This window comes from Triticum aestivum, chromosome 3B, assembly GCF_018294505.1.
Source record: "Triticum aestivum cultivar Chinese Spring chromosome 3B, IWGSC CS RefSeq v2.1, whole genome shotgun sequence".
NCBI classification, from domain to species: domain Eukaryota; kingdom Viridiplantae; phylum Streptophyta; class Magnoliopsida; order Poales; family Poaceae; genus Triticum; species Triticum aestivum.
The window spans coordinates 395,026,246-395,051,281 of record NC_057801.1 but is presented as its reverse complement, the minus strand read 5'-3'; the positions used below and the strand labels follow the sequence as shown (position 1 = coordinate 395,051,281).

Sequence of the window (25,036 nt, the reverse complement as noted above, 5' to 3'; positions counted from 1 at the left end):
TTGTGGCACCCCGGCTCAGAGCGACCGGTTCACCCTACATTACCAGCCCAAAGACCTTGTCTTCTGGCAACACACAACAACTTGATACAGAAAAACAACCGCTTTATTCATGCTAGCGGAGCATAGTTCATATTACAACAGTTAGCGAGGCCAAGCGGCACACACGGTGTGGCTGAACAATATGTACATTATTTAGTAAACACAAAAGGGCCTCGATCATGACAACTACGCGGCAGCGGAATAATGTCGTAGCGGAACTCCATAGCACAGGCACACTGATGTGGACACGATCTAGACTCGGACAGCTCTCCTTTCCAACGGGACTTTCCTGAAATCTGGCATGACACGCCAGGTCAGTACATTGAATGTACTTGCAAGCTCACAACAAGCATAAACATAATGACAAACCATATCGTGATACTTAACCAATTACATACAATGCAACTATATATATATACATCCGAGCTATTCTGCAACCCATTCCTGAATAAGTTATTCAGGAATCGTTCCTAACTGCACGAGAACAGACAGCTAACTGTGTGAACTATACTAGTTAACTGCCGGGCGGACTTTTTCTAGCATCACTTTTTCGCACAGTTTTTGGGTCATAATTATTTAACCGCTAATCGGACTGATGCAACTAATATACCTTTGGCTAGCTATTGAGAAGGAGCAAAAAACTCATTTTGGTTGTTTTCCCAAAATCCATCCAATTTTAAACAAAATTCAAAAAATTGAAAATCCATCAAACAAGTTTTCAATGTTATTGTGAAAGGATTTTTCAAAGCTTTTGTCAGAATGATGCATATGATATACCGTTAGAAAGGTACCGATTAGCCCGAATTTTGGCATATATAACATGTTTTCGGATTTGCTACGGTTTAAGAGCAGTTTTCAAAAAACCAACATCATTTTCAACATTTTTACCCGAATTGCTACAGTACACGCTAACTGCTCGAGCAGAATAGCTAACTGACATATGCTGACAAGCTAACTGCTGAGACTGAAGACAATTGGTTTTTTCTTCTATACTTTTATCGTCAGGTCAAGTTAACTTCTGGGAGTGAAATAGCTAACTGCCAGGAATCATAACAGTTAGCACCAAGTTAACTGCGGGACTGAAAATGTTTTTTTCTTCTTTGATTGGGTCACACTAACTGCGGGTATGAAATACCTAACTGCACGCGATGAGCAAGCTAACTACAATGGTTGATAATACTTTTTTTGCTTTTTTTGTTTTTAATTATTTTTTCTATTTTTTCCCTCGTCAAGTTAACCGCTTGGACTCGAATAGCTAACTGTCAAGACTGCAATAGTTAACTGTCAGGATTGAAAATACTTTTTTTGTTTTTTGCCCGGTTCAAGCTAACGGCCAGGAGTAAAATAGCTAACTGCTAGGGATTGCGACAGTTAACACTGAGTTAACTGTCGGGATTAAAAATATTTTTTGTACCTCACGCAAGGAGGGGCTCAAAACTGAACCCTCTCATTAGATTGCTATTTTTTGTACCTCACGCAAGCAGGGGCTGGAAAAATCATAATTGTGTACATCACTTAATTTTTTTGGACGCAAGATAACTGCAGCCAGTCCCTGAAACTAACTACTCCATGAAACTGAGCATTGGCAAACTGCGCACCGTGGATTGCCCTGCTGGCAACATGGGGGCAAGAGCTAATTGAGCAGTGGTCTATGTTTCTTTTTGGACCCCGATAAAATCCGAATGTTCAGATTTTAAGCATTTCATCCCAAACGTTTTTACATGACAACTTTAGTTGACGCGAGGTGGCAACTTTAGTTGTTCAGACATGGCAACTTTGTCCCTGTTTGTTTTTTTGTCAGAAAATTAATGTTCGCCAACCTCACATGAACTAAAGTTGTCATAAAAAACGTTCGGATTGACATGCTTAAAATCCGAATGTTCGGGATTTATCATTGCCGTTCTTTTTTACATAACTATCAGTAAAGCAAACTGCTCCTGGAAACTAAGCTAACTTATACATGAAATTGAGCTAGTTGTAGAGAGGTCACTCCACCAGTAAATCCCCATCAGGGGTCCTACACCTCGTCGATCCCCGGCGCAATGGAGCAGAAGTTAACTGCTAATAGGAAAAATGATATTCACTGGATCCCCAAAATAATAAACCGGACAGGGAAGACGAAATGATAAACTATTTGATGGTTGAATACGCGAAATGATAAACTGATGACTAGAACAATAAGAACGCACTAAAAATGACTCAATTTTATTCCCAGGAAGACGAAACAGACATAAAAGATGAAGCAGGAGCATCACGGGTTCAACACCTCCAGATGATAAAATGATGAGAAAAGAGTACACAATTGCTATAATTAATCAGTCACTTGTACTCTCAATAAGATCAAACAGACATGGAAGGAGTTATGAGCAGTAGAAATTAGATTTCTTTAGCAAACTGCAATGCATCCCGGTTATGACCAAAATGTTTGTGTACCTTGCAAGCTAACTGCCAATTTTTTATATCAAGTTTTTGCAAAATCTTCCCATCTGTCTACCTTTCGGATGCAAGCAACTGTACTTTATCTGCATGCATACATTTGCTCTTTTTTTGTGAAAACTGTTGCAAAATATGATTTTAACTACTGTAAATTGTAAAAGTTAACTTCAAAATTAACTCACAGTTAAAAAAACATGTTGTCTTGTTAACTGCACTTTTTTTGTAAAAGTTAACTTATAAAATCTACTCAGCTAACTGCTACACGGGTTCTTGTAAAATAAACTAACTGCTATAGACCCCGAACTAGTATACATTTGTAAAGTTAACCGCTGTAAATTATGATGTTAACTTCCTGTTTTTCTGGGTAGCCAATTTTTTTCTTAGGAACTGCTATCACACTCGAAATTAACACTTTTTCTGGGAAGGGATACCTGCTGAATTTTCAAACCCTGTGACAATTGAAACACCAATAGAAACAACAAATATTTTTAGAATACATAAACCATTCATTTTTTTCCCTAACTGTTGCCATCTGCCTGCTAACTTCCACACACACAGAGATATAGAGAGATTTTTGTGTTTGTGAATCCACCGTTTTGCGTGCTAGAAATAAGGGAAGCTAACTGAACAATGCACAAACACATCCGATGGCGTGCATGTATGGATGAAGACGAACCCCTTTTTATCTAGTTAACTACAGAATAACCCAAACCTACCCTATTTTATTAATAACACATAACTGAGGACGTGGGCATAGCCCAGTGGTTGGGGGCGCATGATTGTAAACCTAACGACCAGAGTTCGATCCACGTCGGGGACGAATTTCTGGAATTCTCATGAGGGATGCTTCTTCTATATCAATAAAACCGTGGGTGCTAGTGCCCATGGAGTTTCATTTTTTTTTATTAATAACACATAACTGCTGAAACAGAAAATGCCTTGCAAAATATATCACCTATTTTTACAGGAAACACAATGGCACCTCAAACTGACGACAAAATTAATTGTCCTAGTTGAGGAGTTATCATGAAGACACAGCAAGAATCAGACATGTACCTTGATCACCGGCTTTCTTTTTGCCCTTCTCCCTTGCTAGATTCTTGTCCTCCCCATTCTCCAGTTTTTTTCTTGACTGTCGCTGCCTTTTATAATCGAACTGCTACTGCATCAAAGAATATGAACATCAGAAAATGAACCATGGCCTAAGCCAACTCGCCACACACACACATCAGAAAATGAACCATGGCCTAAGCTAAATCATCACGCACACACACGCATACACAAGCACACACACACACACACTTCTAACTAGTCTTTCTTAACTGCCGGGATGGCCGACCCTAACAACCTGCTGTGGTTGCTGCTAGCTGAAGCTGTAGAAACAACAGCGGATAAGTGATGCCTCTGCGTGCAAACCAACTTTGCTTTCCCAAGTATAAAAAAGTTGATTGCTGCTTTCCACAGCGTCGAATCCACATACAGGGGCTTGAGGCGAGCAGTCGCCGATGGGGATGCGGCCATCGGGAGGCGGCTAGGGGCCGGACGACGCGCTCCCCACCTCCCGTGTGCAAGGGAGACCTCAGGATAGCTAGGAGAGCCACCACAAGAGGAGGAGGTCAGTGGATTTGTCGAGGGAGACGGGTTAGCTCGATCAGCTGTTAGGCGGCTCGACCAGTGATACGGGTCTGTTTGGGAGCATTGTGCTCCTGTATCTCTTTTTTTTTTGAGGGGTGAAACATGTTTCATTTATTCAACAAAGTCTGGGATTTCCGCCGCAACGACCTGCAGAATGCAGTCCGGCGGGGATTGAAGCCACACATTACACAACTCATCACTAACACCAAGTTTTGCTAGAATATGCGCAGCGCTATTCGCTGATCTTCTCATCCAACTAATTTTATGAGCCTCAAAATCTTGAAGCGTGCCCTTGATCTCTTCCACCACCGGTCCAGCTACACCCAGGTTCTTGGTCTGGTCATTCAACATGTTAACCACATTCTTGCAGTCCAACTCCATCTCGAGTTTCTCCACATGCAGCTCCCTTGCAAGTTTCACTGCTTGTCGGCATGCAAGGATCTCCGCGATCTCCGGGTCTGACGTCGAGGCAAAACAATGACATGCAGCAGCCCGGAAAGCACCGTGGTGATCACGAATTACCACGCCTACTCCACTCCTTTCCCCCGCCTTGAGTGTAGCTCCATCTGAGTTCGCTTTATGCCATCCGTCCGTCGGTGGATGCCAACGCACAGTGTGGTTGGGTGACAAATGAGTCTTCTCCCGTATGACCTGCACAGCTCGCCATTCATTCATATATGAGCACACCGTTTTTGCAACAGCTAGTGGCTCTACTATTCTCTTCCCATCCCTTGCCTCGTTCCTAGCAAGCCACAGGCCATACAAGCTCTGGATCATCACCTCTCTCTGATCTGACGATGCTTCCGCTAGCCATTCAATCATCCAACGCTGTAACGCGCTCTGGGAGTCAACATACATGGGCGGGATCGCCACCGGGACACCCATTTCCGAGCGCATCATTTTCCAGAAACATGCCGAGTGAGGGCATCTCCAAAACCTGTGCATCACGTCCTCCTCCCTTCCACATGCAACACAGACCACACCCTTCTTAATCTTGCGCCTGTCTAGTTCCTTTCCTAGGGCCAATCCATTTCTCATCAGCCTCCATGTGTGGATTTTGACTTTGCCTGGCGCGCAAGTGTCCCAGAGCGCAAGCCACCCTTTATGATGTATTACTGAGGACGAAGGCCCCGGCTGTCCTACCTTCGCACGTCGGATGGACATCCCGAGGTGGTACGCCGATCGAACAGTGAAAATACCGTTTTTTGTGAAGTTCCAGGCTAAGTAATCCTCCACGTTTGGTCCTCCAATATTGATCTGCATGATATCATGTGCATCCTCTGGTGTGAACATCTCTGTAACCTTAGGTACGTCCCAGTCTGTGCCATGTGAGTTTAACAGATCGCTCACTTTGGTGACACCGGGTACATATATCTCGCCCAGTGGCTTGAGACTACCCACTCTCGGGATCCAGTGATCATGATGAATATTTATACTCCTTCCGTCACCAATCCGCCAGATAATTCCCTCTCTAAGCAAATCTCTTCCATGAATAATACTTCTAAAAGTAAAGGAGACATTGCTTGGACATGTTGCGTTCATAATGGACCCATCTCTGAAATATCTGGCTTTCAACACTCGCGCACACAAAGATGAAGGATTCCGCAAAATCCGCCAAGCTTGTTTCGTCAGCAGTGCTTGGTTAAAAACTTCAAAATTACGGAAGCCCATACCGCCCTCACGTTTTGTAGTGCACATCTTGTCCCAAGCAATCCAGTGTACCTTTCTATCTCCATTGGCTGCACCCCACCAGAAGTTCGAAGAGATCGAAGTCAAGTTCCGGCACGTTTTCTTTGGGAGTTGAAAACAGCTCATGGGATACGTCGGGGTAGACTGAAGCCCAGACTTAACAAGCACCTCTCTAGCTGCCTTTGAAAGTCCTTGGCCCTTCCATCCTGTAACTTTGCCCCTTGAGGCTTCCTTCACATTTTTGAAAGCGCCATCTTTTGATCTACCCACCACCGTTGGCAGGCCAAGATAGCGCTCACTTAATGCTTCAGATTGTACTTCAATGATTGCCTTTAATACATTCTTTTCATTGTCCTGGCATCCTTTTCCAAAAAAAATCGACGACTTATTTAAATTTACCTTCTGCCCAGACGCTTCCTCATACACATGTAGAATATTTTTGAGCACTTCGAAGTTACTATGAGAGGCCTCAAGAAACACAATACTGTCATCGGCGAATAGGAGGTGTGTCACATTGGGGCCAGTGCACCCAAAGGAGACACCCTTCAGCTCGTTTTCCATTTGTGCATTTTTGAGCAACGCCGAGAAACCTTCCACACAAAATAGAAAGAGGTAAGGAGATAACGGGTCGCCCTGCCGTAGACCCCGTGATGGTACAAATCTTCTGGAGCACCCTCCATTTAGCCTGACAGAAAAACTCGCCGAAGTGACACACCTCATAACCATATCAATCCATTGCACTGGGAAGCCTATTTTCTCCATCATCCGTTCCAAAAATATCCACTCAACCCTATCATATGCTTTCATCATGTCTAGCTTTACAGCACATAATGGCTTCTTCCTCTTTCTCGTTCTGATGGCATGCACGCACTCGTACGCGACAAGAACGTTGTCTGTAATGAGTCGCCCCGACACAAAGGCACTTTGCTCCTCAGAAATCATGATGGGCAACACCACTTTTAGTCTGTTTGCGAGCACCTTGGCCGCAATCTTATAGAGGACATTGCAGAGACTTATTGGTCTAAATTGAGATAGGAGCTCAGGGGAGTTAATTTTTGGAATCATCACAATCACAGTTTCATTGAAGGAACTAGGTGCCGACACCCCCTGCAAAAAATCTCTTACTGCCTTGCAAACGTCATTTTTTACCAGCGCCCAGTGGCGTTGGTAAAACAAAGCCGGCAGCCCGTCTGGGCCCGGAGCCTTCGTCGGCCCCATCTGGAACAAAGCCGCCTCGATATCTTCATCCGTAAACATCTCACACAGCCGCGCCCCCATATCGGTCGTGACACATGCTTGTATATGTTGCATCAGTTGATCAGCTCCTGCTGACCCCTCCGACGAGAAGAGGTGTGAATAAAAGTCTGCTGCAACCTCTCGCATCTCTTCGTCAACAGTGCACCGGCTTCCATCTGGTCTTTGCAACGCCCTCACCGTGTTCTTTCGTTTTCTGTGGGACGCTCGGTTCTGGAAATATTGTGTGTTCTTATCTCCAGCCTTTAGCCAATCTACCTGTGAGCGCTGGCGTTGCATGATTTCCTCTCTAGCATATATCTCATGCAGCTGAGCCTCTATGTCATGGACCTCCAGTGAGCATCCAGACACCGCAGCTCTCTCCTTTGCCTCTGTTAGTTGCGCCCTTAATTTAGCAATTTGCCGCCGGACTGATCCGAAAACTGTACGTCCCCAACGTTGCATGTGACCAGCAAGTTTAGTTAACTTTGTGCATGTAGCCTCAAGGCCAGTGCCTTCCATAGCTACACCATTCCATCCTTCCTGCACCATTTCTTCATATTTATCATGGCGAGTCCACATCTCTTCATAACGGAATGGTCTCACTCCATCTCTCGTCCCATTTGCTTGGGATTCAACTGCTCTAATTACAAGCGCTGCATGGTCTGACTCCTCAGTAAGCACATGTTCGACCGTCGTTCCAGAGAATAACTGCAGAAAATCGGAATTGCATGTGCCTCTATCCAGTCTGACCTGGATGTTCTCTTCATCATCTCTCTTATTATCCCAAGTGTATGCATATCCGATAAATCCCAGATCCGCTAGGCCGCAGTCGTCCAAGCATTCCCGGAACCTCTCCATTTGTGCAAAGCTACGAGGATTGCCACCGAGTTGTTCAGACTGGAGAAGCGTTTCGTTGAAATCACCAACACAAAGCCACGGCAAATCATCTTGGGCTCTAAGGTATCGGATAGCATCCCACGTTTTCTTTCTCAGCTCCGTCTTTGGCTCTCCATAGATTCCAGTGAATCTATACTGTTTGCTCTCAAACATAATTTCTGCATCGATGAAATATTGACACCATGGTCTTACCGAAACCTGCAGCTCGTCCCTCCACCACAGAGCTAGACCTCCGCTTTTTCCATTACAGTCCACCGCCACCCCTTGTCTGAAACCGAGACTCCATTTCAAATGCTCCATCGCCCTTGCCTTTTTCTTAGTCTCACATAGAAAAACCACCGCTGGGTTGTAAGACCGTATCAGGTCACGAAGTTCGCCAACTGTCGGGTCCAACCCCAAACCGCGACAGTTCCAGGCTAACAGATTCATTGCTCTCGGCGGCCCTGGGATCCAGAGGCCGCCGCTCCATCATTCTTCTCAGAGATGCGATCAAACACTGAAGCCGTTTTTTGCCTCGTATCACGAATGAAAGCATCTTGTGGAACCTGTTTATATGTGTCACCCTTCACTACCCACATCTGCATAGGTCTCCTCTTCCTACTATCATGGTCGTACTTAGCATGTGATTCCTTATACTGCTGGTGATCATACTCCGTCCTGGCCCTCCTAACATATGTGCCCCTTCGCCTGCCTTGCCCTCCATGCATACTGGATCCCCCCAGTGGGTCGACCCGGCCCGCAGCGCTTGCATGGCGCCCGACATTGGAGCTTTCCCCTTTGTCCCTTTCTTTGCTACCCCACGCCTCCTCCCACTTCCTGTCTCTTTGCCGCTGTTGGCTCTGTTCCATTAATTTATCTCTCAACACCTGTTCATGACGAGCTTCTAAGCTATCTCTCAGGTCCCTTTCCTTGCCTACCCCCTGCCTGTTCTTATCTTTACTTGGGCTATTCACCTCTCCTTTGTCCTGCCTGTACATCTCGCCAGTGCGAGTGTTAGAAGTCCGAGAAAAATCTGCATTCAGGTCCCTCTTGGTAGGCATGTCTCGCACTCTTGGTTGTTCATGATGCATGCGTGGCCCATCTCCTGTCCGAGAACTGCTCATACTATTGTTGCTACTTGCAGCACCACTACCTGATCCTTCCTTTCCCTGGTTGTTTCTTCCCGGTGATGCTCTAAGCCAGCCCCCCCACTGTGCAGCGGAGTCGATAGGTGGCTTGCACACTCCCCCCGCATGGACAAGCCTTCCACATTCGAAACAAAAATGAGGGATCTTCTCATAATGGAAATCAAACCAGGTTTTCTCCACATCCTCTTTGAACTTTTTTAGATAGAATCCACGGACCAAAGGCTCATGCACAGAAATTGTAGTTCTGACTCTCAGCTGCGTCCCTCTCGCAAAGCCCTCCTTGTCCACATCAACTCTCACCGTCTCTCCTAGCCAGTTTCCCAAAGCTGTTCCAAAGACCTCTGTTCTCCTGTCCGGTGGCAAATCTGTTACCCTGACCCAGATATCAATTTTGTCAAAAACCATCTCTGATGGTCTCTTGTCTCCCTCATAATCCTTCATGATCAAGACTGAAAAATCATACTGCCAGGGCCCATTGTTCAACACATGTTTCCAGTCCCCTTCGCTTCCGAAGTGTACCTCAATAATATTGGGACCAATCTCCATGAATCGGGCTTCTCGGTGCAGGCCCCATGCTCTTATCATTGTCCTTTCTAGCACTGTCCTATTCATTGGTCTTGCTGAACATACCTTGCCCACCGCAGCCCACCTATGGCGTTTCTGAACTACAGGATCTGGATCTTCGAATATGAAGCCCTCTACCTCCTTGTCCATCAGCACCATACTTCCCATCCTTGCCGACAGACTTGCAGCCGGATCTGGTGTCTTGCTCTCAACCGGGGATTTGGTGGATCCCCTGCTAGCCGAACCCTTCTCTTCCCGCGCCGGCGGTGTAGCCGCTGCCGCAGTTGAGATTGGAGTCTTTTTTCCCGGAGTCGCTGCCGCTTTCCCATCTGCTGTCCCCGCCATCAGCACCGCTCCACAGCAGAGATCACAGTTTCACCGACCAGAGTCGAGGGGAGCGCCGTCGCCGCCCAAGTCCCTGCCGGAGTCAAGCCACCCCCGTCAGAACGAAACCCTAACCCTAGCGTAGAAGCGCAATCGCCTTGCGATCGCCCCCTACCGCCTTAGCGCTTCGTTGCGTGGTGGACCCATCGTGTGTTTTCCTTCCTTGTGCTCCTGTATCTCGATGCTGACGGGAAGCAGAGATGTCGGGGAGTAACTGCCAAGAACGGGTGGCTAACTGCTGAACGCGTGGATGGATCCACTGACGGCAAAGGTCCCCATGGTCCTGCTCCACGCCCAGAAATAGGGGCACGACGGGGGAGGGGGTACGAGGGCGATGGAGTCAGCTTTGACGGAGCAACCATGGATCTGGCACCCGAACTCTCTAGACCCCGGCAGCCAGTGAGTGGTGGCTCGACTCGGATCCGGGGGACATGTCGTCACCCATGACGGGAAGTACGTCGGAGATCTGCGGGGGGAAGACGTGGAGGTGGTGGCTCACAGAGTTGCATCTGGCGGCGACGCGCAGTGTTTTTTGGCAGTGGCATCGCACGGTTAGGGAAAGGGGGTGGGTGTGGGGTAGGCAGCCAGGGGCGGCGCTGGTGTGGGGAAGGTATCCAGGAGGTGGGTGTGGTCCAGGTTTAGTTCGGGACCTGCATGGCGGCGCAGCAACCGGCGGCACACCAGAGCTCGCTCACTCCCTCGCCGCGCCGGAGCGCCGCTTGCTCACCCCCTTCGGGAAAAGAAACAAGGTAGTCGGGGAGGTGGTTTTCGAATAAGCTTATTTAGGAACTCTAGAGGGTGGGTCTATTATGATAACACCTCTTAAAACCTTATTATGCACATCAAAACGCTTATTCTGCTAACACTTTCGCACTGCAAAAAAAACCCGAAGAAACTGCACTACGCCCACCCATCACACCTTCTTCTCTCTCCTCCCCACGCCCCAACAGCCCACATCCCTCCATCCTCCCACTCCCCCGATGCAACCGGCGACCCACCCCACCCATCCCTGACCCAACCACCGCCCCCTCCTACCACCTTCTTCCACGCGTCAGAGCCCCGCCGGAGCCACCCCGCCGCCGGCCACCGCGCCCCAGCTCGCCTCGCACCGTCCCTGCCCCTCCTCGCCGCCCCACTTTCCCCTACGCCGGATCCGAGGCGGCCTCGGCCCCTCCCACGCCGCCCAATCCTCTCCTACGCTAGACCCGTCGCCGCCCCTCCTCGCCGGCCCACTCTCCCCTGGCGATGGATCCGGGCACCACCGCCAGGCCGCACACGGGAGGCGACGAATCGGACCTCCACCGCCACGCTCGTGAATGGCCTGACCAATTTGTGCACGACCTTCACCCATCGGGCCGCCCCTCGCCGGCGTCTTCCTCAGATCGAGGACGACCGCACCGCCGCCACGAGCTGCAGTCCCGGGGAGCAACCAACTCCACTCCGGTATGTGCTCCGGCCAGCAGCTCCCTCCTTCCCCCTCCATCCCCCGATCTGATCTTCTAGACGACCATGGAAGCTACCATGCCTCGTGAGCTGACCAAATCACCCCCGCGCCGATTACTTCTTCGGGTTTCCGGTTCGTGTTGTTCGTTTGTGCTCCATGTGTGGTTCATTTTCAAGATCCCTGGCTGCCTCGATCCGGATCCAGTACCTCCGCCCTGACCCGCGCCTCCGGCGGCCTTGCAATCATTGTCGGCTAGGTGAGAAAGCAGCTCCACCAAGACCCTTTCCCCCTGTATCTATCCTCGCCATCCTCTCTCTCATCTCTCTGTCACCCAACAGGAATGAGCCTCCATGATTGCCGGTTTGGGACTCGTCTGCGCCAAGCGGGATGGAGCACGGGCCGCGCCTTGCTTTCAGTTCACCGAGCACCGATAGGAGAACGACGGCAAGCCGTTCGGCAGCATGCCCGCTTGCAGTTCCTTCGGCAGCACGCCCTCAGGGACGAAATGCAACCGGCCATGACATGGGAAGACGACGGATTAAGATCTCTAGTGCAAGGGCGCGTGTAGTTCAGCCCTGCAGAGACGAGTAGTGCACTTGGCGGAGACGCGCCCAAAGTCCCAGGTCAGGGCTCCCCCCGCCCGCCTGCGTCCACACCCATCTGCAGCCACGGTATCTCACAGGGAAAATCGTCCCTTACCCCTCTCCCTCCTCCTTGGCTCCCGTGTGCAGTGAGCAGTGCAGAAGGACCGCCGGCGGCCGCATAGGAGCAGTGCAGTTTTTCAGCAGCGGACGACGCGTGCTGGATGTGTGTTTTTGAGATGTGTGTGCGGGCATATCAGAAGTTCGTTTCCGCTACCTGGGAGGTTCATTGTGCATATTTTTGAACTATTTCATACAACAAGAAATTATAAGGTACCTCCAAGGACGGCTTCTATACTTGGTTCCATTGAAAAAATGGGTGCTGCTAGTGCAAGTTCGGGTACATGCCTGGGCATGGAATTTGACTCCTCCAACATGCAGTTCGGTGTGGGAGGAAAAAATGGACCCAATTGCTTTTTAATTTAGTTTTTAAGGATTTTTTCCGCAAAAAATGAGGACTCTATTTGTATTTTTTTTAAATCACTACATTTCATTTTGTAGAAGAGTTGAGTGGCACCCACACCCTCACCCCTGCTCGACCTTCTTCCTACTCTCCCTCCACCATCGTGGCTTCCTCCATGAGGCATGTTCGTCCCCTCCCGCACTGCATCGCCATGCAAGCCACACTGCATCACCATGTGAGCCGCACTGCATCACTCTTTGAGAGGTTCGCTACTCTGTCTACTGTGCTTCACTCTGTTCCTTGTGATCCAAACTAGAAGAGACACAATGAAAGTGTACCCTGCTAGTATGGGAGTGGGTGGTTCACTTCGGTGGGCCTAGAGGTTCACTCAATAAAAAACTGCATCTCGCTATGTAATATTTTCTATACAAACAACGGTGCACAATGTTGCTCGTCGGATGCAGTGCGGTTTTCAGTCTGATGCAGTGCAGTTTTTTGCCCGATATAGTTCACTCGTCGATTTTGGTATCACGAAAAACAGAGTGTCCGCAAAATCTCACGGTTGAAAACATAAAAAAGAAAAAGCTGAAGAATTGTTGTTCGTGAAGTTCACTATGTCTCTGATGAAGAATAAGTGTGGTTCACTCGCCTTATCATCGGAGTTTAGACTCGTCAACAAAAAGTGGAAAAAACAAAATTAGGGAGCAGAAAAAACAGTGCAGTTAACTACTAGTGTCGCAGTACATTTCTCTCGACCATGGGGTTCACTTCTTTACCCATGTAAAACACACTCTATGAGAGGTTAATTAGATTGCCACATGTTGTATAAAAAAACAAAAGTTAATTTTAATGCAGTCCCCTCCAATAGCAATGTATGAAAAAAAGACAACAAAATACTCATGCGGCTCACCCTTGGTAGTGTTGCGGTTCACTTACTCGCAACGTGAAGTGCTGAAAAAATGTTACTAAGATGACAAAATAAAAGAATGATTGTCTTGAAAAAATTACGTTTGAATAAAAGAAACCATGCAGTTCTCTTACCCGTCTAATGCAGTGCGGCATTTCGTCTGATGCAGTGCGGTTTTCAGTCGGATGAAGTACGCACGTCGATTTGGTGTGTCGCAAAAAACAGAGTGTCCGCATTTTGATAAATTTAAAACTGCTCTTAAACTGTAAAGAATTAGAGAGAGTGTTCTACATGAAAAAGTTGCGCCTCGTCGATACCTTTTCAACGGCGTATCGTTTGAATCATTCCGAGCAGCGGTTTGTAAAAATTTCACGAAAAACAGCAGCTGCCACTCGTCGTCCGCCACACGATTTTCAAAATTAACTTAAAACCGTAAGGAATCTCAAAAACATTGCAATATATGAAAGTTGCGTCATGTCCATAGCTTTTTAACGATATATTACATGCCTCGTTTCGACAAACGGTTAAAAAACTAGAGCGAAAACAGTACCGAAAATTTGAAAAAATTTAAAAAAACAGAATTCCGTGATTTAGTAAATTTGAAACTGCTCTTCAACCGTAACAAATTAGAGAAATAATTATATATGGAAAAGATGCGCCTCGATGATATCTATCCAACGGCGTATCATTTGCTTCATTCCAACAAGCGGTTTAGAAAAAAACGCGAAAAAACGCTCGCTGCCATTCGTCATCTGTCGCACCATTTTCAAAACTACTCTTAAACCGTGTGGAATCTCGAAAACTGTTCAACATGTCGAAGTTGCGCCTAATCCATAGCTTTTCAACGGTGTATTATACGCCTTGTTCCGATAAATGATTAAAAACTAGAGCAAAAACAGTACCGAAAAAACACCGCGTGCAGTTTTTTCGACACGAAGTTCACTAGTCTCTATTGCAGTGCTCGTCGTCAAGAAGATGCAGTGCACTTTCGTTCAGCGTGCAGTGCGAAAGTGGTGTGTAGAATAGTTATTCTGCTAATATTAGCAGAATAGACCGTCTGTATATATATATATATATATATATATATATATATATATATATATATATATATATATATATATATATATATATCCAACATGGTGTGAATATGCTCAAGTAGTACTCATCCCATGGACTGGCTTACCGAACGTGATCATTTCCAGACCACAAAACATGAAGAACTCAACGACAATCTCGTGATCCTTACGGCGATCACGACCCTGACCAACACTTGGTCTGAACCTCAACACGATGGCCTCACTGTCATTACCTTAGTGCAAGTCTCAGTGTGCAAATTTATTAAGTGTTGACCTATGGTGTACCCTACTTTTGAGCGTGTCCGTAACCGTGAACTCGGCTATCGATAGATTAATACACTCTACAGAGGTAGCGCACTGTACCCACACTACGGAACCCATGGCATCGCACTCCCATTTGGGTGGACCAACGGCATTCGGACGAAACCACTTCATTGTCATGACACTCTCCCGGTCACTCCAACTCAATCCCCATCGGGCTAGTCCTGGGTGGCCCTGTGCCTACCTCAAGACACCTCAAACCACCGTCACGGCAACGATCCACTCTGCGACCCAAACACTTAACTCATCAACTTGCACACAAGGTTATGCCTGCTTACCGGGCCAGGGTACAGCACGCCCATAACCTTCCCTAGATGGAGGCACCGACCAGAGGCACGACAATGAAACGCATTAAGGCCGTCCCATACCGGCAAATGTGGTTGCACTGGGAAAAACTCATTTGAGCGGCACCATGACCCGGTCAACAACATATTCAAGCTGAGTTATTTACCAGGTTTAACTTAAAGTGAAAGTAATCGGTGTCATAATGCCATGCTATGCATCACTAACATATGCATCACATAACCATGAAAATTTACTAAATCAACTACGCTCCCACAGAGCCATCATCAACTCAAGGTACTTCTCTGGTTAAGATCAAACCTCACTTAAACCAAAATCATTTCTAGCAATCTCATCATTTTTCATCATGCAAGAATAATAATTAAACTAATTATTAACCTACATGACCATATCAGCTTATCATTACTCATATCTAAGTTCTTGTTATATTATCAGCAAGATTCATTTCAAACTTTCTGCAAATCAAGCATATTTAACATGACAAGCACTTAACAAAATATAATTATCATAATAATTATTTAAATGCAGGAATAATCATAAGTTCAAGTAGGAAATCACAAATATTGAAGTGGCACTATGAAAATGTTGTTGTGGCTTGCCTTAGTGCTGATGAGGTTCACAAATCTCCTGGTGATCCTCAAGACAAGTTTGCTCTTCTGAAAATAAATAAAATCACAAAAAGAAAACATCAAGAAACCTTTTGAAAATTACCAGAAAATCTAGGCAGCAAGGAAAAATCCCATCTTTTGGGTGTTGTTAGATTTTTTGACAAAGAACACAATGCAAAAAGAATCAATACATTTGGACTTACATATAAAAAGTTATGGCTGTTTGAAGTTTCCTGGATTTAAATGAATTTGATTTAAAAAGAAAACATATTGGGGGAGGATGACGTCGAAGGCGTAAACGCTCGGGGCGCCAGCACTCATACCGCTTCACGCGCGCAATGAGTCGTTGACTAGCGGGGCCTGCTAGTCAGGCCAGAAGGAGGGGAGAAGGAAACAGAGGGAGGCAGCGCTTCGTCGGAGCACAAGCCAGTGACGAGGATTCTTGGGTTCAAACGAGAGGGGGATCGAAGGAGAAGAAGATGGCGCACCTGCACATACCCGTAGCGTGGCTAGAGGTGACCGGATGGTGCCGGAAACGGCCTCTCTAGCGGAGGCAGAGGGCAGCGGTCGCCGGAGACGAAGACGGCGGCGGCTCGGGGCGGCTCCAGGGGCTCCAACAGGGCGGAGCGCCCTCACGGAAGAGTGGCGGAGGCCCTGGCAGGGTCACCCTGGCCCGGGAGGGGCTGGATCTGTGGGGACGATCCGAAGGGGATCACTGGTGAGCTCGAGCTTCGGGACGGCAGCCCGCGGCCTGCCCGGCCGGGCTGCGGCTTCTACAAGTTTGTGGAGGGTGTGGGAGTAGCTGCGGGTGCTCATAGAGGCTGGGGGTGGCGACATTTATAGGCCGGCGGCAAGGAGGGTTCGGGCTCCACCGGAGGACACCTGTCCATGGCGCCCGGCGACGAACGGCGCCAGCGAGAGAGGGGGAAGACGACGGAGGTCATGCGGGAACTATTGGCGGGCTTGGACGAGCACAGGGACAAGGGAGAAGACGACGAGCATAGTGCACTGCGCACTGTGTCGTTCGCCGGACCGTGCCCGTGCCCGCTGCAGCGAGCTCTGGCGTCGGTGAGTGCCAGGGGGTGTTAAGGGGGTGGAGACGAGGATGGTGGCGAGGCTTGGCATGCTTGGGCAGGCTGGGCAGCGAGCACGCGCTCAACAGAGCGCTAGGCGGCACGCAGAGCGCGTGTTTTGCATGCCAGCACGCTCGGACGAACGCGGTCACCGCGTGAACCGTGACATCACGCCACCCTAAGCGCTAACCTTGATGTCTGGCATGTAGTCCTTGGTAGTTTGAACTGTTACCACGGTTTGGCTTGGATCCAGGTGTAGTAGAAATGGATTTGTACTGCTGGCAAGTTTTTGGACAGTAACTTTGGATATTTACTGTGGTCAAACCACTAGGAGTTAAGGGCTGAGCTTTGGGGGTTTATTTACACTTACTAAGGTAAATAGGTATAAGAAAAACCAGCTACAATGGAGCTAGTAAAATGGTGGTTGCTGTAGAAACTACTATTTCTATCCAGAAATGAATTTATTTTCTGTAGCCAAAATATTCCAAAGTGTGATGAAATATTTTTTCTCAGAAAGGTGCCCTAGGGTTCAAAGGATAATTGAGATTTTTCTCAGGATTTTTGGGGCAAGAAAAATTAGGGTTGCTTTGGAGCACAAAGGGCTAACTAGGGTTTTGGAGGGCAAAATGAATATTTTTCATTTAAGAAAAAATATTCCAAGCAATATTTTGAGTTGAACCAGAGGTGAAGTGATGGTTTTGAGGAGGAGAGGGAGCACTTGGGTGAAAGTCAAGGAGTACCCAAGTGGTTAAGTCCAAATGAAGTGATTCAAAAACTCCAAATTCAAAACCAACTCAACTGAAACCAGGCAAAGAAAAGAGGGCAAAACCAGACTGTCACAGACCCACCGCGTCCGACGCCCGCGCGAGAAGAAAGAAGCTGTCAAGAAATCCCTCAGCCTCAATAAGGCGCCCTCGTGCTCCCTGCACCGGCGCGACAAGACCGCATACTGCCTATGGCAGCAGTGCGTGGGTACCATCAAGAGCAAGCTCTGCGTCAGCAAAGGGCCCCGGTGACCATAGCAGGCTGCTGCGCCTTCACCCCGAGCTGCGTACCGTCGCCTGGTCGGGCAAGTTCAAGCCGGACCTGCCTCCTCGCTATGACGGCACCCCCGACCCTGCGGAGTTCTTGCAGCTCTACGAGCTGAGCATCGAGGCGGCCGACGGCAACGAGAAAGTCGTGGCGAATTGGTTTCCCATGGCACTCAAGGACGATGCCCGCTCGTGGCTCCTGAACCTGCCTCCCGGCTCGATCTCCTCCTGAAATGAGATGCCTAGCCGCTTCATCGCCAAGTTCCAAGGCACTCGCGACCGCCCCTCGGCCGCGGGTGACCTGCACCGCATCAGGCAGCAGCACGAGGAGACCCTGCAGAAATACATCCAGCGCTTCAACAGCGTCCACCTCAAGATCCCCAAAGTGACAAACGAGGCAATCATCTCAGCGTTCTCTGATGGCGTCTGTGACATCAAGATGAAGGAGGAGCTCGCCATCCACGAGGAGTTGTGCACATCCCTGGAGCTTTTCAACCTGGCGACCAAGTGTGCAAGAGCTGAAGAGGGACGCCTCTCCCTCCTCTAGCTCCCAGCTGCCGACCCGGAAGAAAAGAAGACCAAGGCCAAGGATGTGAAGCACAAGGGAGTGGCCATGCTCACGACGGAACCAGACACGAAGCATGGCAGGGACCAGCCGGAGTCGTCCAAGGGCAGCTGACCGTTCTGCGCCTACCACAACCTCCACACCCACAACACCAACGATTGCCAAGAGCTTAGGGCTGTTCGAGAAGGATGCTTTGGTCGACGCCCCAAGCGCAACGACCGGGGTTACGACCAAGGAGGAGGATGTGGTGGAGGATGATGGGACGACCGTGGCCCTCGCCAGGAGTGGCATGACCGACCTCGCGAGGATCGCTGGCAGGATCAGCCTCATGAGGGCTCCTGGAGGGATCAGCCTCGCGAAGACCGCCCCCAGGGGAACGCAGGCCTTCCTCCACCGCCGCCGCCGCCAAGAAGGAATGACGACCATCATCAGGACGAGGTGGCTGGGGGCTTTCAGGAGCCACGTGCTATCGCTTGCATCTTGGGCGGGGCTCGGGCCCCAGCCTCTCAGCGTATCTTCAAGCAGTTTGATCGCGAGGTGAACGCAGCCCTCCCCAGGATCGAGGCCACGCGCCCGCTCAAGTGGTCCAAGTGCGCCATCACCTTCAGCTCAGCAGATCAACTCAAGTGCGCGGCTACTACTGGCGTTCTTCTGATGCTCTGTTCACCCGTCAAAAGCAACGTGCAAGTCACCAAGACCCTCATCGATGGCGGTGCAAGGCTTAACGTCCTGTCCAATGAGATGTTTGACAGCCTTCAAGTACCATACGATCAACTTCAGCCTACCAAGCCCTTCTCAGGAGTTACCGACGGTTCCACCACCCCGATAGGGCAGGTCCGCCTCCCTGTCACCTTCGGATGGCGCGACAACTACCGCACCGAGCTCATCGACTTCAACATCGCCCACATCCACCTGCCGTACAATGCCATCCTCGGGTATCCAGCCCCGGCCAAGTTCATAGTGACCCACCACGGCTACAACGTCCTCAAGATGCTAGGAAGCGGCGGAATCATCACGGTCCCCTGTGAAGAGAGAGATGCGGTGTGCTCCCTCGAGCGTGCCTTCCAAGCCGCAGCAATCGAGAACCCAAACAGCAAGGGCGAGAACCCTCCTGAGGCCATCTCCAAGAAGAAGAAGCAACCGCTGCACACAGGGCCTTAGGAGGTCGGCACCTCGGGTGGTGCCGCGTCAGGATCAACGCCCGTGCTTGGGGCGCCTCCTTCCATCGTATAGGAAGGCACGCCCGGTGCCCTCCTCGGGCAGGGCTCAGGGGCTCTCTTCTGGAGGGCCTCACACCTCACAAACATCACGAGGGAGGCGCTCGGGCACCACTTGGAGGTGTGCTTCGTGACACGTTTCCCTCAGGAAGACACGGGGAGTGGAAAGCCCAATGTTTAGGAGTTCATTTCCAAGACCACTCGGGAGCTTCAAGGAGTGAGGGCCGTGCGTGGCGACCGCCGCTCGCCTGGTGTAGCTCCCCATCCAGGCGAGGATGGTGGGATGCGCGTCTACATTGACGTCCCAGGGCTCAACCAAGTCGCATCTCAGGAGCGCTTCTGGCCTTCGCGCGTGGGACGCTGCGAGGGTCCGCTGCACTGCTATGTTCGCATCCTTTTGGCCTCCCGAACGCGACTGCCACCTACCGGCGTCACCTGCGGAGCATCCTGGTGGCTCAGGAGGCCAGGCACCACGCGATCCTAGCAGAGATTGAGATTGTCCTCAAAGAACCACCTGGCCCCCAGAGCCTCCTGAGGCTCAGGGCCCCGGTGGCTCGTGAGGGTCGGCCCCTTCACCGCGCATCTTCAGCTGCCCCAACACCCCCTCTACAATAGAACCAGGTGACATCTCCCAAGTTCATTTCAGCTACGAGCGCCCTCAGGGCTGCATCATTCCCAAGCCGCGTGGGTTCGTCCCTGCGGCATGTATCTCTTTTTATGTCTTTGGCTTACATTGCTTGGGGCACCACTCGGGCTGCATCATCCCCAAGCCGCTTGGGTCTGACCCAGTGGCATGTATCCATTCTGCATTTACCTAAGCTAATTGCCTTTTCATGCCTAATCTACCTATGATTATCACCTGCTCAATTACCACCTACCACGGGAGCCGCCCGCGCTGGCATGACGCTTGCGCACGGGTCCGTCCCTGTAACCCTGACAAATCTGAGCGGTCGAGCTCTGGCCCGCAGCATGCCCCGCGCGCGTCACCTCACCAGGCCCTCAGTTCCCTCACCCCTTCTCTCAGAGAAACCAGTGGCCAGCCGGCAATCATAATGGCAACCCGTGCCTTTCTCGTGCTGATTTGCAGGAACCTCCTGAGGTCTACAACGGGCGGCACCATGAGTCCCTCTCTTTCCCATGTGATCCGCTTGCGCGTTAAAAGGGGGGCTCCTGAGCATCGCGACTTAGGAGATCTTAGTGGCTCACCAGTCCTCACCCCCTGGCCTTGACCACGGCATCGCGACCTGGCATACCAGCGACGACTGAGCTCGCTCGAGGACCGGGACCTGAGGACGTAGAGCATGAAGGAGAGTGCGGGGAAGAAGGGGGAGGCTCGCACGGGCTTAACCTAGATACGCCACGGCTGCCGACGCACAAGTCTGGCACAACGCATGGGAACGACTCCAGATTACCGAGATAAGTTTCACGCTTGGAACAACTAATCGTTATGACGCGAAATCCTCACTTGATGCGGCCCTGTGGCGGCAACATTGCCTTCCTTTCTTACCTCTCGGCGGCTGCTTGCGCGCTAAAGGGGACCTCCTGAGCATTGCGCCTCAGGGGCTCTTACTGGACCTCGGGCTGCTCACCTCCTGGCCTTGACCACAACATCGCGACCTGGCATACCAGCGACCGCTGTAGCCTGCCTGGGGACCGGGACCTATCAGCGTAGAGCGCCAAGTCGCCGCGAGGTTAGAAAGGGGGAGCCAAGCCGGGACAGGACAAGCACTCGCACGATTTCATAATAAGGATAACAACAACAAAAGACATCGCAGACCCTATACACGCCCCCGCGGGGTGTTTCTCGATTCCTCGCAGGGAACAAAAGAAAAGAACTTTGAGGAGCCCTAACTACACGCGCCTTTGTGGCCGACGCCATCATCAACGATGGGCCACGGGAGACCGGCGCCAACCCCATCCAGATCATCTGCGGTGATGGCCCGATGCTGTCGCCTTTCTCCGGGCGCGGCAAGAGCTCGGGGGTGCGTAGCTATCGTCGCTCGTCTCCGGAGTCTCGTAGAGTTCGGGAGAGTTGCCGGAATCCCAAGCGTTACTGCTGCTGCCGGAGGAGCCGCTGGAGGATCAGACGGCAGGCCCAGCCCCTGCCGCATCGATATCCTGAGTGCCCCCTCCGGGGCAGCACTCGAGACGGCGGCCTTCTGCGTCGAAGACCTTGAAGGACAACATGGAGGCGCCATCGTATTCAAAATGGATCGGGATGGTGCCCCCCGTTCGGCAGAGCCGGGCGACCTCGCCCCAGCCTCGTGTCATGAAGATCTTGCCGGAGGGAATGACTTCAACCTCCGCTCAGGTCGCTGGGGCGCCACAGTCCACGTGCTGCAGCCAAAGCTCGAGAGGCCCCCTCGGCGGCATCTCGGTGGCGAAGAACGAAGGGAAGCAGATCTAGGTGATTGGAGGCATCACCGCCCGCAGCACGAGTTCGTGAGAGGAGTCCGCGGCATGGACTCCAGGGGCGGCGGCGCGCGCCACCACGGTGTGTCGACCGTGGCTATGGCGCGGGCGGCGCCGCTCGCCGCCCCTTTCTCCGGAGCCCTCGGCTTGGGCACACTGGGGTAGCGGCTACCTAGGAGGTGGCCGCTCGCACCAAGGCCTCGTCATCTCCCGCCTCACGACCTCGCCACGGCAGTGGACTGGCCTCTTCTTCGGCGGGAGCGGATCGGGTCTGTCCCAGGGAGCCTTCCCCTTCTCTTCGGCTGAGAATCTACGGATCGACGACATTGGTGTCAAGACTGGAGGTGGAGTAGGGAAGAAGAAGCAGGCGGAGCAAGAAGAAATGGGCGACGAGGGATCTCACCCCTCCTCATTTATAGCCCAAGGGAGGCCAGTCGTCGACCTCCATGATCGAAGGTGATGATAACCCTTTTTGCATGCAGCAGGGACTCGTCAGACGGGCGGTTGCCGATGCAGCATGGGGAAGCGGAGACGCCCATGTCCAATCAGTCACCACGCGTCGGCCAAGGCCCGCGGCGCTCCGCACTTGCCCTTTGGCTTCGCCGCCAAGCCAAGTCTGAGCGCGCCTTGGGACCGGGGGCTACTGTCGGTGTTCTGGGAACGGGGGTCCCCAGACTTGCCTGCCTGCGGCCCATGGCATGGCTCCACCAGTGGCCCAGTACGGCCCGTCTTCATCAGCCGGCACTCAAGACCCTCGCGAGGGGCCAAGCTTCGCGAGGCGGACGACACAAGGCCCAGGAAGGCTCGCGATGGGGCGGAGAGATCAAGGCAAGGGGTACCTCCTGAGGTTCCCGTGATGCAAGCCATGATGACCAAGGCCAAGCGGGCCCCAACACGCGCAGTGTCCTCGTTTCCCCTTTGGTGCTAAGGGGGCAAGCGCAGGCGTGGAGTTTCGAGGCATCAGGCAAAGGTTTCCATATTGGTGCAACAAGACCAAGACCAGCAGGATGGCAGGACGGAGGTAATCGTGGAGCCCAAGATGGCGTCACCACCAGCGCCTTTGACAGGCGAAGACCACCTTTAGTCAGGATAGCTTGTACTAGTTGTCCCCTTTCAAATTGGCCATTGTTGGATCCCTTCCCGCTCAATATTTGGGGAGAGGACCAGGGCCTCTATAAATAGGGCTAGCCACCACAGTAGAAAAGGAGACGGGAACAATCTCAGTTCATCCTCGCACCCACCAAGCACAAGAACACCTCTCCTCAGGAGGCTGTTCTTCCATTGTACTGTTCATCATCAGCCCAAGAGGCAATCCACCACCACCACACTGGAGTAGGGTATTACACCACAACGGTGGCCCAAACCTTTATAAATCTTGTGTCTCTTGTGTTTTGAGTTCATCGAGATAAGCTTAGAGATCGTGGCGAGGCTGAGGGCGAGATTTGGTAGGGGGAAATCTTCGTGCGCACCATAGTGTTAGAACCTCAAGGGTTTTGCCGGAACCCTAAATCCGGCAGCTTCTATTGCTATGCCTCCTACTGATACTTTAGAACAATATTTGCTAGACCATGAGAATGATATGCACTTACATGAAAGAAATGAAATAGATAAAATATTCTTTGAACAACAACCTATCCTTAGACACAATTTGCCTATTGAAACTCTAGGAGGTCGTCCTCCACCTAAAGGTGATCTTGTGTTTCAATTAAAACAATTGTCTAACACTTTGAAATATGCTTATCTTAATGAGAAAAAGATATATCATGTTATTATTAGTGCTAACATTTCAGAACATGAAGAAGAAAGATTATTGAAAATTCCGAAGAAGCACTGTGCTGCTATTGGATATACTCTTGATGATCTTAAGGGCATTAGTCCCACTCTCTGTCAGCACAAGATTAATATGGAACCTGGTGCTAAACCCGTTGTTGGTCACCAACGGCGTTTGAATCTGAAGATGAAAGAAGTGATAAGAACCGAAATAATAAAACTTCTGGAAGCAGGTATAATCTATCCTATAGCTGATAGTAGATGGGTAAGTCATGTTCATTGTGTCCCTAACAAGGGAGGTATTACTATTGTTCCTCATGATAGAAATAAACTCATTCCACAAAGAATTGTTACTGGCTATAGAATGGTAATTGATTTCAGAAAATTAAATAAAGCTACTAGAAAAGATCATTACATTGTGCCTTTTATTGATCAAATGCTAGAAAGATTATCTAAACATACACTCTTTTGTTTTCTTGATGGTTATTCTGGTTTTTCTCAAATACCTGTTTCACAACCTGATTAAGAGAAAACCACTTTTACTTGTCCTTTTGGAACTTATGCTTATAGACATATGCCTTTTGGTTTATGCAATGCACCTGCTACCTTTCAAAGATGTATGACGGCTATATTCTCTGATTTCTGTGAAAAGATTGTTGAGGTTTTCATGGATGATTTTTAGGTTTACGGAACTTCTTTGATGATTGCTTAAGCAACCTTGATCGAGTTTTGCAGAGATGTGAGCAAACTAATCTTGTCTTGAAATGGGAGAGGTGCCACTTTATGGTTAATGAAGGTATTGTCTTGGGGCATAAAATTTCCAAATGAGGTATTGAGGTGGATAAAGCTAAAGTTGATGCAATTAAGAAAATGCCATGTCCTAAAGATATTAAATGCTATGTCCTAAAGATATTAAAGATATTAAAGGCCTCTTACAAATCTTTTACAAAGGGATATTCAATTTGTTTTAGATGATGATTGTGTAGAAGCCTTTGAAATACTTAAGAAAGCCCTAACTTCCGCACCTATAGTTCAACCACCCGATTGGGACTTGCCTTTTTAAATTATGTGTGATGCTAGTGATTATGATGTTGGTGCTGTTCTAGGACAAAGAGTTGACAAAAAATTAAATGTTATCCATTATGCTAGTAATGTCCAGACAGTGCTCAAAGAAATTATACTACTACTGAAAAATAGTTTTTAGCAGTTGTGTTTGTGAGTGATAAGTTTAGATCTTACATTGTTGATTCCAAAGTAA

At 49.7% G+C, this 25,036-nt stretch overlaps 2 long non-coding RNA genes across 3 annotated transcripts; one reads left to right on the top strand and one right to left on the bottom strand.

Moving 5' to 3' along the window:
• Positions 1-275: 275 nt before the first annotated feature.
• On the bottom strand, positions 276-4,090 carry LOC123065420 (uncharacterized). Of its 2 annotated transcripts, none has more exons than XR_006431031.1 (3): positions 3,824-4,090; positions 3,532-3,637; positions 276-335 (listed from the first exon to the last, which is right to left on the bottom strand). It is a non-coding gene; the product is annotated as an uncharacterized lncRNA (long non-coding RNA). The 2 variants fall into 2 exon arrangements; XR_006431032.1 differs by having other exon boundaries at positions 3,956-4,077.
• Positions 4,091-10,981: 6,891 nt separating this feature from the next.
• LOC123070035 (uncharacterized) lies at positions 10,982-13,007 on the top strand. The gene is made up of 2 exons (XR_006433302.1): positions 10,982-11,707; positions 11,790-13,007. It is a non-coding gene; the product is annotated as an uncharacterized lncRNA (long non-coding RNA).
• The last annotated feature ends 12,029 nt before the right edge of the window (positions 13,008-25,036 follow it).